General features: G+C 47.0%; 2 long non-coding RNA genes across 2 annotated transcripts; both read left to right on the plus strand.

The window, feature by feature from the left end:
- The first annotated feature begins 2,329 nt into the window (after positions 1-2,329).
- Positions 2,330-3,519, plus strand: LOC135823749 (uncharacterized). Its single transcript, XR_010554745.1, has 3 exons — positions 2,330-2,538; positions 2,728-2,813; positions 2,994-3,519. It is a non-coding gene; the product is annotated as an uncharacterized LOC135823749 (long non-coding RNA).
- Positions 3,520-5,046: 1,527 nt separating this feature from the next.
- Positions 5,047-14,552, plus strand: LOC135823756 (uncharacterized). The gene is made up of 3 exons (XR_010554746.1): positions 5,047-5,843; positions 12,797-12,931; positions 14,078-14,552. It is a non-coding gene; the product is annotated as an uncharacterized LOC135823756 (long non-coding RNA).
- The last annotated feature ends 2,559 nt before the right edge of the window (positions 14,553-17,111 follow it).

Consider the following 17,111-nt stretch of genomic DNA (forward strand, 5'->3'; position numbering starts at 1 on the left):
CAAACAACTGCAGGGACAGCCACAGCAAGAAAACAAAGAATAGAACATGAAGTGATATTTGACCTGCTTGAGTGATATAAGTTGTGACACTCCTGCAGCACACATTTCATTAGTCTACTGTAACTCGATCAAGCTGAGGTGATGAGGGATGAGGGATGGTAGTAGTAGTAGTAGTAGAATTTATTATTTTACTAGGGAACTCCCAACAGGCGTTGCCTTTTTACTGGGAACCCTAGGAATGACTTGGTGCTTGTGACAAATGCAGAAAGGGGCTTAGCTTGACGACATCCAGGTGGAAGCATGTTCCATCTGTCTGCTGCCAAAAATGAAATAGCATTCAGGCCGTAACGAGACGTAGCTCTGGGTAGGTTCAGAGCGGCTGAAGCTTGACCGTGGGTAGCAGCATTTGTGCGGCATGATGCAGAGCGGGGGGTAAATATCGTGCTTAAAAGAGGACTGGTGCAACGAGATAGACACCTAAAAACAAACACAAACAGCTTCAAGTTTACACGGCGAGAGAAAGTATACAGGTTATATTTGGTGAGAATGAAATCGATAGAAGTATACTGATCATGGCCAAACACTCGCCTTAGGCACCTATTGCTGGTTGACTCAAGTTTGTCTCTGAGTTTAGCAGACAAGCAGTGAAGATGGATCCCAAAAACATTAGAAAGGTTAAGATGCACGTTATTTCTGACGTGACGCGAAAGTTCAGCTCGCGTTATTTGGCTCGCACGTCGAAAATCAACGCGAGTGACCTGCTGCTCACGTCGAAATTTGGAGTTTTACGCCAAATTTGACGTGAAATTGCGCGTCACGTCGGAAATAACGTGCATCTCTCTATTGTGTAGTGTGTCCCTCCAGGAAATCGCGATTCCACGGATGCAACAAATTTCGCGATTTTGGCCCAATCCCGCGATTTTCTGAAAAATCCGCGATTTCCCGCGTTTTTTTTGTTGTTTTCTGCACTTCTTTTTACATTTTGATGCACTTTTCACGCAGCATACACTGCTTTCCGGTACCCTGTACGTACATGTACATACCGCATGTAGGTTATTTGCACAGCACACAAATAGCGATTCTAAGGATGCAACAAATTTCGTGATTTGGCCCAAATCTGGAATTTTCTGCCAATAATTCCGCGAGCTCCTGGCAAGTTCCGCACTTTTCGCCGCATTTTTTTGTTGTTTTCTGCCGCAATTGATTGCGTCCGTTTTCGAGAATTTGTCCGCAAATTCCCACAGGGATAGTGTATTGAGCAGGAGTGGTGGTTTTTGCCGGTTTACCGATTGCAAGGTTCGACATGCTTCTCGTGTGCTTCGGACGGCAGTCCTCAGTAAGTCAAGTGTCGGCAGCGCGAGTTCCAACCTGAGGAGCAGCCATCTTTTTTTTCGGATATTACCGGTATACCGCCGACGTCGCAATATCCTAGTTTCGCAGGTATGGCCGAGCAGTTTAGGAAGCCTAGCGTATGAGCTGCAAAGCGCGTGGCATGGTTTTCTGTGATAGCCGCCTTCCATTAATGCATTGCGCTGCTGTATTCCGTCCAGAGATCGAGATGCATGGATGTATCGAAGCTGTGGCGAGTTTTAATGGACTCGTCGACGTATCCATACTTGAGTCTTCAATAAACATAATTATATGTACGACTCGTACCCGTATTGCATTAGTATAGTGTTCCTTCTTCGAGAGCAGGTCACGACTGATTTTCGTTCCTTCGTGTGCTAGCGGACCCCTGCGTGGTTTGCGTTTTGATGAGCCAGCGATTGCGGCTCGGTCGATCGGGTCGAGGTGTGAAGATCTACGGACGTCTGTTCGAGCCGAATCTGCCGGCGCACTGACTGCTGTTCGCGCAGTCTAGAATCTTCTGAGTAGATCTACGTCTAGTGCTACTAGTTTGAGTGTCCGTAGGCTAGGCTGCATCTAATGCTAGCAGACGAGCAATTACTTCCCAACCAGGTGATTGTCGTTGTCTGGTGGAATTCTCTAGCTCTGTACAGAAGTCACCGTGCCACGTGCTAACTACGTGTCAGTAGCTGATTGGCCCATTTCAAAGTTCACACCAGACCGCGATGTCCTTCGCCATGCATTAGCGAGTGCTTTACACGATGAAGCGGTTGTATTGTTACTGCTGGTACAGTGGTAGACCACGCGGCTAGCACTGCTAGACTGCAACGGGCAAGGGCCGTTGGACGGCTTCCGAGAATCGTATGGTGTGAGGTCAAAGTTCACGCTCGAAGAATGCTAGCAGCTGCATCCGCTCGCCAGCGAGGCCGGGTTGAATCAACTAACTAATATTACTTTTTCCTTGTAGATCAAGAACATGCTTCATTCTTCGTTGTTGTTTGGAAGGAAGGACGTGATGTCCTTCTTCTCCGTTTGCTTTCTTTGAGGCAAATCCGAGACACTGTAAAGCCGGCCAGCATTTGATAGGTGTATACAGAGCAAAGATAAGATGTAGTCGAGAGACTTATTTCTGAAGGATTCCGACTATCGTGTGCAGGTTTCTCAACTGGAGCGCCACGGGAAGCGAAGAAGGTACATTTTGGCCTTCATCTCTTTCACCACGTGTTGTGTATTCCTCGCCAACCTTCTTTACGCTTTATAGGAACACTCCTGCCCGCATAACAACATGTGGCGTCTTCGTGTGGGTCCGCTGTAAAAATAAAACACTGTCCTGTGATGATTCAGCGTTGTCTTCTGTTGTCTTTCTCTTTTTCTTTGCAGCCAAGGAGTGTATCAAGAGGCTTGATGCGCATGCGCGGTGTGACGGCGGCAAACTTCTGGCTGCATCTTTTTACATTTCCCAAGAGGTAAGAATTTCCTTTGTTGACTATCCCTCTTATGTCGTAAGGGGATTCTGGTGTCCTAGTTGACCACCTTATTGAATCGTGAATAGGATGCATCTCCACTTTCTCCCTCACTCTTGCCAACTAGCAGTTCAACAAGCACACGATTATCTACTAACAAGCGTTATTTCTGTTGTTTTGTAGGAAAACATGTTGCTGTGTACCGCTAGCTATTGCGGACACTGGGATTGCCCTGCGGGTGCGCCACTCATATCACCTTGTCGGTCACAAACAACTGCTACGCTGTCGTACCGTCCGGATGTTTTGCGGCCAGAACCTTTGGAACTCAAGGTATCCATCGCTGGAAGGGGTGCTCTCCTTTCGTTCAGGTACAGTACCCATGTTGGATCAGTTTTACTACAATGCCTTTGTTCGTGTTTTCACTGCTCCTTCCTAGCTGCATTTTGCGTTTCTGGCATCGACGCCAAATAGGATCTGGGTCATGAAGCTGTAGCTTTATGAGTTTCCACTCAAGCCTATCTATTTCCATTTGGGAAGACAGCACAGGATGTGCGCTCTTACAACTCCTTTCGCACTGCTGGTATTGCCTCTCATAAAAAAGAGATTTGTTCGACTATATCGTGGCGCTGTTTCAGAAACCTAGCGACGGTTTGTTGCTCCACCTTGGGACCTATCTGTCCATACAGCTTATGCATGTGTTGTGTGTGTGTGTGAGGGGGGGGGGGGTATGATTCCTTCTGCTATTGCTTGGTGTTTATGGTTCAGTATCTCCTGTCGTGGTCCTGGAAATCCGGTCGAATGACTAGGGCCGGCGCCCTCAGTGTGTACAGAACGTTGCATGCAGTGCATAATTATGTTGTTCGTATGCGTACTCACGGCTTCATGGCCAGCGCCCTGGGGCCGCTTGACCCACGACCGGATTTCCAGGTGCATGCCAGTAGTTAGGATAATGACATAGATCAACCGAAATCAGGAGCCTGTAAAATGTGCTAAATGTTTGCTTTTTTATCATTTTATTTCTTTTATCTGCTTTTCATGATTTTCCAATAATCACCACTAAACTGACTAATTTCTAAACCTAATATCGAGAGTACCTTTACTGTAATGTTGATGGATACTCCACTGAACAGTAATATCCTTATCTAAAAGCTAATTCTTTTATAAACCGAGCTAATAAGTTTAGAATGCTGCTGATCTTCGGCAGAAACATAACCTGAACCTAAAACTACAATATACGCCAAACAGTGAAGTAAATGCTGCTGATTTCCAGCAGATAGATTCGCTGGAGCTGACCTAATCCATATTAAATTTTGTTGCTAAAACTGCTATTCGAACTAACCATACAGTTAAATACTGCTGAAGTTAAAGGGGAAGTTAAGGCAAAAATTAAAATTTCACCAGTTGTAGTCTTCGGGGTGCTGAGTTGAATGGTCGTGGTCCGAGGAAGCTGAGACGCTCCCTTCCTACTTGAATACCAATCGAACTCGCGCACTTCCACCGAAACTGGGTGACTGCGCCCTACTAGATGGGGATTTGTATGCAAAATGTCACTAAAAGCGCCATTTCGTTCTTATAAAAGCACGGATGACCGCGATTGGCCCATATGTTGTAGTCTTTTGGACGCTGAGTCGACTGGTTTTGGTCGGAAAAGGCTGCGATGCAGCGTTCCTCCTTTATTCCCAATCGAACATGGTTGAAGAAGCGGTCACGTGGTCCTGGGTGCCCAAATCACCTGGTCACCACGCCAGCAGGTGGCAACTTTCACACGAAGGTTGAACTCGAGTTCAACTCGAGTGACAGGACTGCACCCAAAAAAGGTCAAACAGGCTAGTAAGTTGTACCCTGCAGGCACGGTGACCAGGTGACTGGTGTACGCAGGAGCACGTGACCGCTTCTTCAACCATGTTCGATTGGGAATAAATGAGGAACGCTGCATCGCAGCCTTTTCGGACCAAAACCAGTCGACTCAGCGTCCAAAAGACTACAACATATGGGCCAATCGCGGTCATCCGTGCTTTTATAAGAACGAAAAGGCGCTTTTAGTGACATTTTGCATACAAATCCCCATCTAGTAGGGCGCAGTCACCCAGTTTCGGTGGAAGTGCGCGAGTTCGATTGGGATTCAAGTAGGAAGGGAGCGTCTCAGCTTCCTCGGACCACGACCATTCGACTCAGCACCCCGAAGACTACAACTGGTGAAATTTTAATTTTTGCCTTAACTTCCCCTTTAATAAGAACTACCGTAGTTACGCGCATATAAGCCCATGGGCCTATATCCGCATATAAGCCCACCTCCGTTTATAGGCCCATGGGCTAATAAACAGACCCAGACACCGTAGTACAGCATGTCAGTGCAGACTACATTACCAGCACCGGTACCTACAGTAGGCGGACAACCGCGCATGGACTTGTACTTTTTGACGTGCCAGCTGCCTTCAAAATTCGAATATAGGCCTAGGGCTAAAAAACGAACCATTATTACTGATTTTTTCCCCCGGAAAATGCATTATTTCGTATATTAGCCCATGGGCTTATATGCGCGGAACTACGGTATGGCTAAAATTCCAATCAGAACTAATTGATTAACATAGGAATACTCATAAGAAGGAGGGAAACTTGGTAACTGCATGAGCTGTATGGGCGATAACTCCATGGCAATATAAGTTTTCACCATCTTCTGAGAAGGTTGTGAATCCTGGCTTCAAAGCAACAAATAGTGCAACGAAATTCTGCCAATTCAATGTTCGCCATGATCCATTGTGGTTGCGACATCCTGTGCTAGCTCTCTTATGTACTTTCCCTGTAGTTCACGTACTTTTGTGGATGATCTATTAGTTGCAGATGTCCTTTTCAGCTGGATGAGTGTAATGCTTGTTTGGTATCACAGAATCCTAATGTTCTGCATTTCTCTCTTTGTTCCCTTCCAATGACCACATGGGCATGGGAGAGTGTATTCCAGGATGCAGGACTGCAATGACACGCTCTCTCACTGGCGGCCGTGTTTGTGAGCCATCTGTCACTCAGTGTGCACAGGTAGGCAGCTTCGTGGTGTATATGTGTTGAGTTCGAAACAGGACGACTGACGACATATCCAGACATTACAACGGGAACAGGTAGGTTGGGGGAACGACATTTATTATAGACGACGAGACAAGAGACCAAGACGAACGAAACGACTACATTGTGATTATTGACGAGTGAGGAAAGAGAGAGAGAGATCAAGTCTGAACGGCAAGATAAAGGGCCTGGGTAGCTATGGCAAATATGGGCGCGCAAGTAGCTACCCAGGCCAACGGAGCAAAAGGAGACAAAAGGTGCGTACGCAAGTGCATGCAGGCCAGCTAGAAAAGGTACGGGAGGGGGTACCTAACATATGTGTTAGACTCGGTAGGCAGTCGGGAGTCAGGTATGCAGTCTAAATCCTGAAACAGTCGGACGGTATGCCCCTACAGCATCTATAGATAGTGTAGTTGTATTCCCGGTAGGCAGTCACTGTCCTACCCAATATTGTAGACAGCAAGCTGTTTCAGCCATAAAGGCCCCATCAGTATAGATAGTGTAGTTGGATCCCCAGTATGCAGTCACTGTCCTACCCAATGTTGTAGACAGCAAGCTGTTTCGGCCATATAAGCTATCTTCTTTTTTCATTGCTTTTGCTGCGTGTTTGTGGCCGTGACGCCGAGACCTCAGGTCGCCAGAGTCATCGATGCCCCACCATCACTGCTGCGTCTCGGTGCAGCGCCTGCTCATTAGTTGTCACGTTTATCCTAGTCTCTGTACCATTGTCTTTACTTATCCTTTTCGAGCTGGTTATGTGAACATAGTAAAAAAAGAATATAGAAAAAAGCCCCATCAGTACAGCTATGAGCTTTAAAATTATTATTATTATTATAAGCACTATCGCGATGTAAGCGGGGATGCCTACTTCACTTGTGCCATCCAGGATGATGATAAAGAGAAAGACAAACAGAAAGCTCAGAATCTTGAAGAACAATGCTGTAGAGCACAATAGCTGTGATCGATAGGATGTGCTACAGAATGGTGAAAATTACTAGTTCATTGATATAATAGCTGGCGAGCCAAGACAGAAAAGGCTGGTGCACCCTGAAGGCAACTTGCTAGAACCAAACTGTTCAAACCACTCCAGACCGATTATTCAGAAATGAGCTTTAAAAGCAAAGATTAAAATCAAATTTTCACCAGTTGTAGTCTTCGGGGTGCCGCCACTGCATTATGCTGGCGTGCTGGGCGGGAAGAGCCTCTGCCAGGTCAGTCGTCCATTTGCACGGTGCTTGTTGAGCCGGTCTTAAACCAGGTGTAGCGTTGGGCGTAGCGTTGCTGGTTGAATATATCCAGCTGAAGAAGAATTTGCAGGTGTTGAGCGAGTATACCCACTCACATACGTACCATTGGAACGCGTATAGCCACCGACACTTTAGTTCCATCAGACCGAGTATAGACATCCACATGTACAAAGTCTTCAACGCCTGTTGAACGTGATGGGTTAGGTGTTGATGTGGTAGCTGTGCTTGACGATTCGCGAGTGCCGCCTGCTGGAGAAGAGGACGAGGAACATAACGTTGCCGGTCTAATAATATTATATCCAGCTGAAGAAGAATCTGACGGCGCTGTACGAGTAGGCGCTGAACGAGTAGGCGCTGATTGAGTAGGCGCTGAACGAGTAGGCGCTGATTGAGTAGGCGCTGTACGAGTAGGCGCTGAACGAGTAGGCGCTGAACGAGTAGGCGCTGATTGAGTAGGCGCTGAACGAGTATGTCCACTGACATACGTACCATTGGAACGCGTATAGCCACCGACACTGACGGAGCCTGCTTCCCCGCCACTAGTTGGGCGTGAAGAGGAAGAACCTGACGATGCCGAACGAGTATACCCATTTACGTACGTACCATTAGACCGGCTTCAACTCAATCTCGACTGGCTTGCCTAGCATGCATCCGGTTTTCGGCTGGGCATCTGAAGAGCCAACATGAAGACGTTGTACTAGGCCCATCTGTTCAGATGTCTGCCTGCTCAGCAAGTTGACACCACCAGTGGCAATGACCAGGATAGTGACTGGGTACTGTACATTACGGAACACAGCACAAGTGTGGAACTCACCCTGTATCGTGAGCTGGTTCCCATCAGGCCCAATCATACGTGTCTGGCACGGACTGAGTACTGGCAGTGCAGATAAAGCGTTGTAGCTGGCCTGCGTCATAATGTTGAGATCAGCTCCAGTGTCGATTTTGAAATCGAGGTGTGAGCCGCACAGATCCAGTCGTACTATCCACGGCTCGTCAGCGGTGTGGGTAGAAGCAGCTCCAAGGAAATTTTCGCCGACGGGGTCCGACTGCAAGTCAAACCCAGCTACATGCACATAATCGTTGTGTGCTGCACTGGCGGAGGCAGACCGGCAGACGCTGGCGAAGTGTCCAGACTTACGACACTTGTTACAAGACTTGTCCTTGGCAGGGCATTCGTCACGGTTCAATTTGTGGTCTTTGGAGGAGCCACACCACGAGCACTTCTTACTGTTGCTCGAGTCTCGTTGGGACTTGACCTGTGGTCGCTTTCCCGTCGATCCGTAACTTGCGTAAGCAGGGGACTTGCCGTGTTTCCGTTGCGGTGAGGTAGCTGGAGCAGCTTGGCTCACCCGGGGCGTTTGCTGGGCGACCTCGGCGTTTACGGACTCCGTTTTGCGTGCCAAGCTCACGGCAGTCTCGAGTGTCAGCTGAGTGTCATCCTCGAGCTGTAGCTTCTTCGAAACTTCTCGGTTCGTCATATGGGCCACTAACCTGTCGCGGATACGCTCATCAGACTTGTCAAACGCGCAGTATTTGGCTGCGGCACGGAGACGACGCACATACTCTTCCACGGATTCACCTGGGTTCTGGACACACCTTTCAAACAATGTCCGTTGGTGGATTACGTTTACACCCGGGCGAAAATACTTGTCAAAGGCCTCCAGTACCTTGTCGAGTTTCTTCTTATCATCCGCGGACAGAGATAGAGACTCAAAGATTGGATCGGCTTCGGCTCCCATGGAGTAAACTAATGTGTCTACTTGGCGTTGTCCGTCCGCCTCGTCCAATTTGGACAAAGAACTAAAGCGTTCAAAACGGGTCTTCCAGAGTGGCCATGCTTCTGGGGTGGAGAAATCGAACGGGGCAGGTACAGGAAATTTGGCAGACGACATGACTAACTGGTACTTCTGACACCATGTAATGTTCCTGAGTGAACATCAAGTTAGTTCCTGCACTCCATAGATCAACTTCACTCCACAAGTCCCAGACAACAACTAAAGTTTATTTACATAGAACAACAAAAGAAAAAGATGCACAACCAGGATCCATATATGTACAGAGTACGGGAATGCATATGGGTAACCGATCCTGGAACGGATCGGGTACAACAACGGGACCACAACAGTAGCCGCTGACATTCACAGAGCCTCCTCCTCCTTTGCTACGAGGCATGCCGCAATGGAACTGCAAGGTTTGACTCTGTGAGCCCTTCGACAAGGTTTGGAATATTGATGCTCACGGTGGCCGGTGTTTTTACTAGTGATTGATTGAATGTATTTACTTCGCTACTACTACTACTACTACTACTACTACTACTACTACTAACTTACTACTACTACTAGTGGCCACGGGTTGTCTTAGAACTACAGCATACTTGCACGTAACTTCGGCCCGGTCCCACATGCACTTGAGAGTTGCGGATCCGCTGCAGCGGTGTCGCAACAGCGTGTATCACCATGGAAACTGCGAGTAGCGGAACTTCCGCCGTGGCAGAAAGTTCAAATCCGCTACTCCAAAAATTTTTGGAGCGTATACTCTCCTGCGGAAGTTCCGCTCCTGCGACACTCTGACATAGTGAGCGATTTGTGTTGTTCGATTTTATTTTCGATCATGAAGTGGACAGTTTGACTTTAGTCAGAGCAGCTACGGCTACAGTTGTACATGTATGTTGAAGTCAAGACTCGTTTGGCCAAGGGATGAAGAGAGATACGGAGCGATAGGTGGATAGCCGAGAAGCTGAAACCGACGGCTGCGGCGTCGGCCAAAGACCAAATCCCGGACCTGTGAGCAGCCAAGCATGGCCATCATGTAAAACCACGCAGTCGGACCACTGTGATGTAGGTCTAGCAAGAGCGATACATGTACCACTATTACCAGTATCTGTAGCAGTTACCATTGCCATTGGTTATCGTCGACGTGCTGCTCAACAAGTTCGTACTAGTATTCAGCAACAAAATGTCGCTGCGGTCTCCATTGCCTGTCGACAACGTCTCGCCAATCGACCTCTACCCAACGGAAAATCCATTCTTTCAGATTACTAGTATAGTATACAGAACAAAGACTCAAAGTCAACAATACCGAACCCACGACATGTAGCTAATGCTTGATACTCAACAAAAACAACGACCTGTCCAACACCCAGTATCTACATCAACAGTACATCAGTGCTGCGTTGATGTGTCCACAAAGGACGAAACAGTTCTGTCCACAGACACAGTACTGACTGTACACCATCAGTACGTGCACGCGTACTTCGAAGTGAAAGCATGCTTGAGTTGCAGGAGAGCTGCACTGAATTTTTTGGAAGTCAGAGAGGCGCGCTCGCTTCGTTCGCCGTGCACGCGTGAGCATGTGAGACCACGCGAGCATTTTGTCGCAGGAGAGGTGCGACACCACTCCCGCAAGACCTTGTCGCACCAGCGGATCCGCCACTGCATGTGGGACCGGGCCCTTAGATGGGAATTTGTATGCATTTTCACTAACAATGCCATTTTGTTCTTATATAAAAGCAGATGACCGCGATAGACTCATATATTGTAGTCTTTTGGATGCTGAGTCGATTTGGTTTTGGTCCGAGAAGGCTGCAGTGCAGCGCTCGGCCCTTATTCCCAATCGAACATGATTGAATAATCCATGTGCTCATGCATACACCAGTCACCTGGTCGCTGTGCCTGCAGGGTACAACTTACAGCCTGTTTGGGCGCGTTCCTGTCACTCGAGCTCAACGTTGGTGTGAAAGTTTTAGTCTGCAGGCACGGTGACTAGGTTACTGGTGTACACATGAGCACATGTTCGATTTGGAATGAGGGCCGAACGCTGCATCGCGGACTTGAAGCAGAAGTTAAAATCGAGAAGTTGAAATCATAAACTCGGATGGAGAGCCAAGGGTTAAAATTTAAAAAAAGAGGACCAAAAGTTTACAAGTTATCCGTTTTGTCCAACACTAACGGTTATAAGTAGAATACTGTTGAGTCAAAAATGTGCAACAATTAGCACAAAACTGACCGATTAGATCATGACATTCAACCACCTGATGAGCTGCATCACGTCTAGAATGCGCAAACCAGCAGCCTTCCAACTTGGAAGGTTCTACACTGGTGCTACACCATTTTATAAACTTGTATTTGTACCAAAGGTCTAGCGCCACACGAATTTCTTTCCTTGCCCAGAGCTAGCTGGCCCCCAAACCCTGTCAAGTTCTACCAAAATGTCTACTGACTAGGTGGTGGTGGTGGTATCATTTTCATTAGCTTCAGTTCAGCGAGCGAAAGACTCCAACGCAGCAAACTGTTCTCCTTGTGTCCTTGTGGCTACTTCCTCTGTTAAAAAAAACTTTGTGATGGATTTTTGAGGGACTGGTTTTGCGCACAAACTGCCATAAATTGAGTCGAAATCACTTTCTCGGCCTTCCCTGGCATGCCATGAAAGAGATGCGATGCAAGGAAAGCGACCTTTCACAACAAGCCGAGCGGAATCGATGGTTGCGCTGTGGCAACAAAGGTGATGACAGCCATGGCGAGCCAAACTGATATTCCACTTCTCCGAGGGCATTATGCGCTGCTTGGCCTCTCTAGTACTGAGTTTGAGAGTGATAGAGAGCGATAGAACGGAGCAGCAAGCCCACATAGTGAGCAAGTTCTGAGCTGCTCAGATCCCACAAACACAATGAAATGATTCTGAATTCAAGCTCAACCGGCACAGAGCCCAGATTCGAATGCTGATGACCATGCATTCTTTAGAAGTCTGCAGTCCGACGTGAGTCTCGTGGCTAAGGAGAATTGAAGGGACTTGCAAGCCGGTGCCGTTCAGTGCTGGCAGGAGTATCCATCAGAGAAAATGGAATCAGTTTGGCTGTGCCTTTACTCATTTTGTGTAGTTCTGGAGAGTGGAGGTGAAACCAGGAAGTCGTAAAATATTTTGAGGACGCCCTGGTGGAAACGAGTTATTGCCACAGCGGCGAACCACGCAGCTTGAATGCCAGCTAACTAGAACGACGGCGACATCACCAAAGTTCAGCGAAGTGTGATCAAAGAAGCTGAAGCAAGGCTGAAAAGAGCTGAACAAGAACTGAGAGATGACGACTCGCGTGCAGCAGATGACGACGGCGACGCAGGGTCAAAAATGAGTCAAGCGAAAGCAACGCAAACTGAACTTTCTGCTTCGCCAACAATTTCTCTTGTACAGACGCTGTACATAGGCTGAACTACCTTCATCCAGTGATTTACAGTCGATACTAACTTTTCTTCACCTGTTCTAAGCGTTTTCATATCCATCAAAATCCATCACGAAGTTTTTGTTAACGGAGGAAGTAGTTGAATTCTGAGACACAGTTAAAGCTATCCAGCGCAGTCCATGATTGCTGGATCAAGCGAACAGTTAATCTTTCCAAAAATCCAACTGACAAAAACATGGACTGCATACAGGAAACGTTTCCACTTTCTACAGGGAAAGTTCCGTAACTTCGACAGTGTCATAAAAAAATACTGCTAGGTCATGAGTTAGAATCCCTGCTGGACTTCAGCTGTTTATAGGACATCGATTGCCTGCTGATTCCAACATATTTTTGAACAGAAATGTTGAGTCCAGCGTGGATGTTATTGCACGAGGGATTCTCCTGTTGTTGTCCATCAACTCCTCATTTCCTTCTCTGGGGTTTCTCGTGCATTTGCGTTTTCACTCCAGCTATGCTCATCACCAGGTGGGTGCAGTAGACAGACGTGCAAGGATTTCCCACGGTAGGTCATTGATGATCGTCACTTATGCGCAACTTCACTATACCTGGATACCACTGATTCCTGTCAGATCATGCTCCTGACGGTACGTAGATGTCTGCTGTGCAGTTTTCTGCTGGTGTGATGGTTTTAGTGCATGTGTTGGTGATTATGTCGAACAGCACTGGTAGGCCATTATTACCTTGTTCACAAATCTAACTTCCTGCCCCCACAGATTGTCTGCATTCTACAGCTGTAGTCTTTTCATGTTTTTGGTGACCAAAATTATCAATGGGAAAGGGGAAGCCTAAAATCAAATTTTCACCAGTTGTAGTCTTCGGGGTGCTGAGTCGAATGGTCTTGGTCCGAGGAAGCTGAGACGCTCCATTCCTCTTTTATTCCCGATCAAACTCACGCACTCTCACCGAAACTGGGTGACTGCACCCTACTAGATGGGGATTTGTATGCAAATGGTCACTAAAAGCGCTATGTCGTTCTTATAAAAGCACGGATGACCGCGATTGGCCCATATGTTGTAGTCTTTTGGACGCTGAGCCGACTGGTTTTCGTCCAAGAATGCTGCGTTCATTGCAGCAGCGTTCCTCCTTTATTCCCAATCGAACATGGTTGAACAAGCGGTCACGTGCTCCTGCGTACACCAGTCACCTGGTCACCGTGCCAGCCTACCGCCTGCAAGGTACAACTTACAGCCTGTTTGACCTTTTTGGGCGCACTCCTGTCACTGGAGTTGAACTCGAGTTTTTAAAAAAAGCCGAAGCCTAAATCAAGGGGGTCTCCGAGAACAAATATACGTGTACAATAGGGTGCAATTCTTAAAAGGAAGAAAAATATTAAGATAAAAAAGAGTTGAACCTTAGTGTGAAAGTTGTCGCTTGCTGGCCCGTTGACCAGGTGACTTGGGGCCTTGCCTCATGAGTTTGAATCCACTGGTTGTCATGCTAACTGTGCACCTGCTGCTGTCGCGATACTCTGTTGCGCGTGATCTTCACTGTGATGCACATAGCATCCAAGCTGCGACTGCAATACTCATTCTGAATATAGTTTTCACGTGCTCCTAGCTGCCATTGGGAGTTGCACTTGGGTGTGGGGCAAGTCTGCAAAAACCCCTCCCCCTCCCATGGCTCTCCTATTCAAAGACCTTGGAATGCAACCCTGCTGTGTTTGCCAATACGCTTTTGGTCTACGCTGGCTTTAGGTATAACATGTCTGATTCTTATGTGTCAACTTGTAGATTGTCTCTTGAGGCCCTCTGGAGTGCTCCACAGTCACCAGTGGTGTGTACTGTCCAATCGAGGAGTCGCTGGAATGGATTCTTGCTAAGTACTCCCACTCTTGTGTGCAGTACCCCATATACACCACCCCTGTCTACATCTCTTCTCCACTGTTCATGGCTCTACTTAGGACAGATCATGCAAGAAATATTTGCAGCAATTGTACCATCTTGGACTGCCAAAGGGGGAGAAGGTTGGACCTATCAATCAATAATTCAGCTTACAACGATACAAAGTTCAAGGTTATTATGGCCTAGATAACTAGTCGAGGTAGACCTACTTTGTGAACCCTGTAAGTCAAATCAATAGCAGCTATGGACTACATAATGGGAAATTTCAACCTTCCATGCCATTTTTGTTTACACCTTCTCCCTATAAATGTGTGAGTTTTTTTGACGGGTGGTTTCTCTTAGCTGCCAGCCACGTAATGGATGGTTCCTTGTACGGTGTGTGTGTGGGAGGGGGGGGGGGGTGAGCTATGGTGAGCTACGTTCTGTGTTGTGTGTTATGTGTGTGTGATATTCCAGGTCAACATGTCAAGTTTCCCCATCCTTCACCGTCCTCCAAAAGGGAGCAGTACATTGTGGCAATCTACGGTTGCAGCAGTGTTTTGCCAAAATAATGACAGGTGTTCCGTTCCATCCTGGGCTTGGAGGGATACTAGGCAGGGCAGGGCAGGGGGGGGAAAATGAGATCTGCTGGTGATTCCATGACAATTCCGGTTTCTGGTCTAAACAGGCTGGAAACAAAACAAATATTGCACAGATGTGTGCAAAATACTTGTGAAAACGTTGCTTGAGGTCCATGGCTATGATGTTTTCGTCACAGCAATGGGTTGTGAACAAAACAAATCTGATGTCTAAGGTGCAGACAGCGATTTTGAACAGTACAGTTGGTATTCAAAAGTTGCATACTAGAGCGATTTGTGAATGGCAGACAGGAATTGAACATAACCACCAAAGATTAAATGTTCCATCTCCATGTTGTATAATTATAAGGAATGCACCGTAAGTAAATAACATTTGTGCGCATGATATTGAGTTTGCTTGATACTCTGCTAATGGTTTCCCATCCTTGCATTGAACAGAACAATCCCTGATTAAAGTTGTACCTGCATGGCTGCTTTTCACTCCAAACAGATGCCATCACACTGCCGAACATTGCAGTGCTACTACATAGTTCCTGGCTTGGACTGAAGAAGCAGCCAGATGATGCGGAACAGTAACATCAACCCATTACACTCCCATAAATTTCCATCACCAATCACCACATTCTACTTGGTCTATCCTAGCATTTCATTTATTCACTTCTAAACTTTGATCTGATATATTTGATGCGTGTATTTGTTTTAAAACTTTTATCTCTATGCATGGGGAGTGTTGTCCCTGGTGCATGCTGGGTTGGCCATTAGTGCAGTGGGAGGATTTGGTCCTTGGTGCATGCAATAGGTTGGGCCCTGGGTTAGTTAGGTACAGATCAGGGACAGGTAAACCCTGTAGGTCATCTCTTCAACATCCAACACTACGCTACGACCAGATCAAGGCGCGGTGGGCCCACCTCCATTGTATTTGGTAACTATGTCGTTCTGTTTTGTACCCGGTGTATTGTACCACACCATGTTGTGTTTGTAACCTTGTTTCCTTTCTTTGCATGGGCTGGAACCTCTTGTGTGCAATGGGTTGGTCCCTGGTGCATGTGGGTGGGTTCACCTTGGGTACAAGGGAGATTTGGCCCTTGGTGCATGCAATTCTTGGGCCCTGGGTTAATTAGGTATAGATCAGGGTCAGGTAAACCCTGTAGGTCTTCCACCTTCAACATCCAGCACTACAACCAGCTCAAAGCACGGGCCCACCATCATTGTCTTTGGTAACTTTGTCGTTCTGTTTTGTACCCGGTGTATTGTACCACATCATGTTGTGTTTGTAACCTTGTTTCCCTTCTTGCATGGGCTGGAACCTCTTGTGTGCAATGGGTTGGTCCCTGGTGCATGTGGGTGGGTACACGTTGGGAGGTTTTGTCCTGGATGCATGCAATGGGTTGGCCCTGGGCTAGTTAAGTATAGATCGGGGTCAGGTAAACCCTGTAGGCCATCTCTTCAACATCCAGCGGTGCGCTACATCCTGCTCAAGGGTCTTCCGTTACTGCCGTCTTTGGGAAATAAATCCTGGTATGTATACTAATTATGCATGTCATCAAAGTGCAGGCTGCAAATCACCCATTTTTCTTCCCTATTTTTAAGGGGTTTGGTTAAATGCAAGCCAGTCCAAATTGATTAACGTGCAATACTTTTTCTTTCAACTAGGCTGAAGAGTTTTGGGGAATGTGCTCAACATGGGTGGTTGGTGGGGAGGTGAGATAAGCAAACAGCAAAAAAGCTGCAATTGGCATTGTTTATATCATGTCTTCAGCAGCTTGCTTGTGTTGGGTGCCTTCTCTTGACCTGTGCATGATGACTGTAAATTTAGTACATTGCTATTGCATGTTTCAGTGAACCTGCTAAGTCTAGGGAATTCCATGCAGCAGTGGCCATCTTAGGCCGTTGTTGCATGGGCTTGTGCTGCTAAGCGATTGTCTCATGTTTTGCTCACAACTTCCCAGGTAGGTGGTAATGGATCCATGCCGAATCTCACCCAAGATTTCTAAACCTGGCAGCATATTGCCAGATGGTAATGTATACCTTGAAAACAGGTGCGTCAGAATTGCATGTGTTGTGTGCATGTTGATCCCCTGTGCATGAGATGTATTTGCAATTAGCAGATATAAATGCATTTGCTTGCTTGAATCTGAATGACCGAGTTTTTGGGAATGTGCTCAATATAGGTAAGTGGTGGGGAGATGAGATAAGCAAACAGCAAAAAAAGCTGCAATTGGCATTGTTTATATCATGTCTCCAGATGCTTGCTTGTATTGGGTGCCTTCCTGCCTGCTCTAGTTACTTGGCAATTACAGATTTTTGTTGCCTATTTCTATCCTGCTCACAATCCTTCAAAAACA

Source organism: Sycon ciliatum, chromosome 1 (genome assembly GCF_964019385.1).
Source record: "Sycon ciliatum chromosome 1, ocSycCili1.1, whole genome shotgun sequence".
Classification (NCBI taxonomy): domain Eukaryota; kingdom Metazoa; phylum Porifera; class Calcarea; order Leucosolenida; family Sycettidae; genus Sycon; species Sycon ciliatum.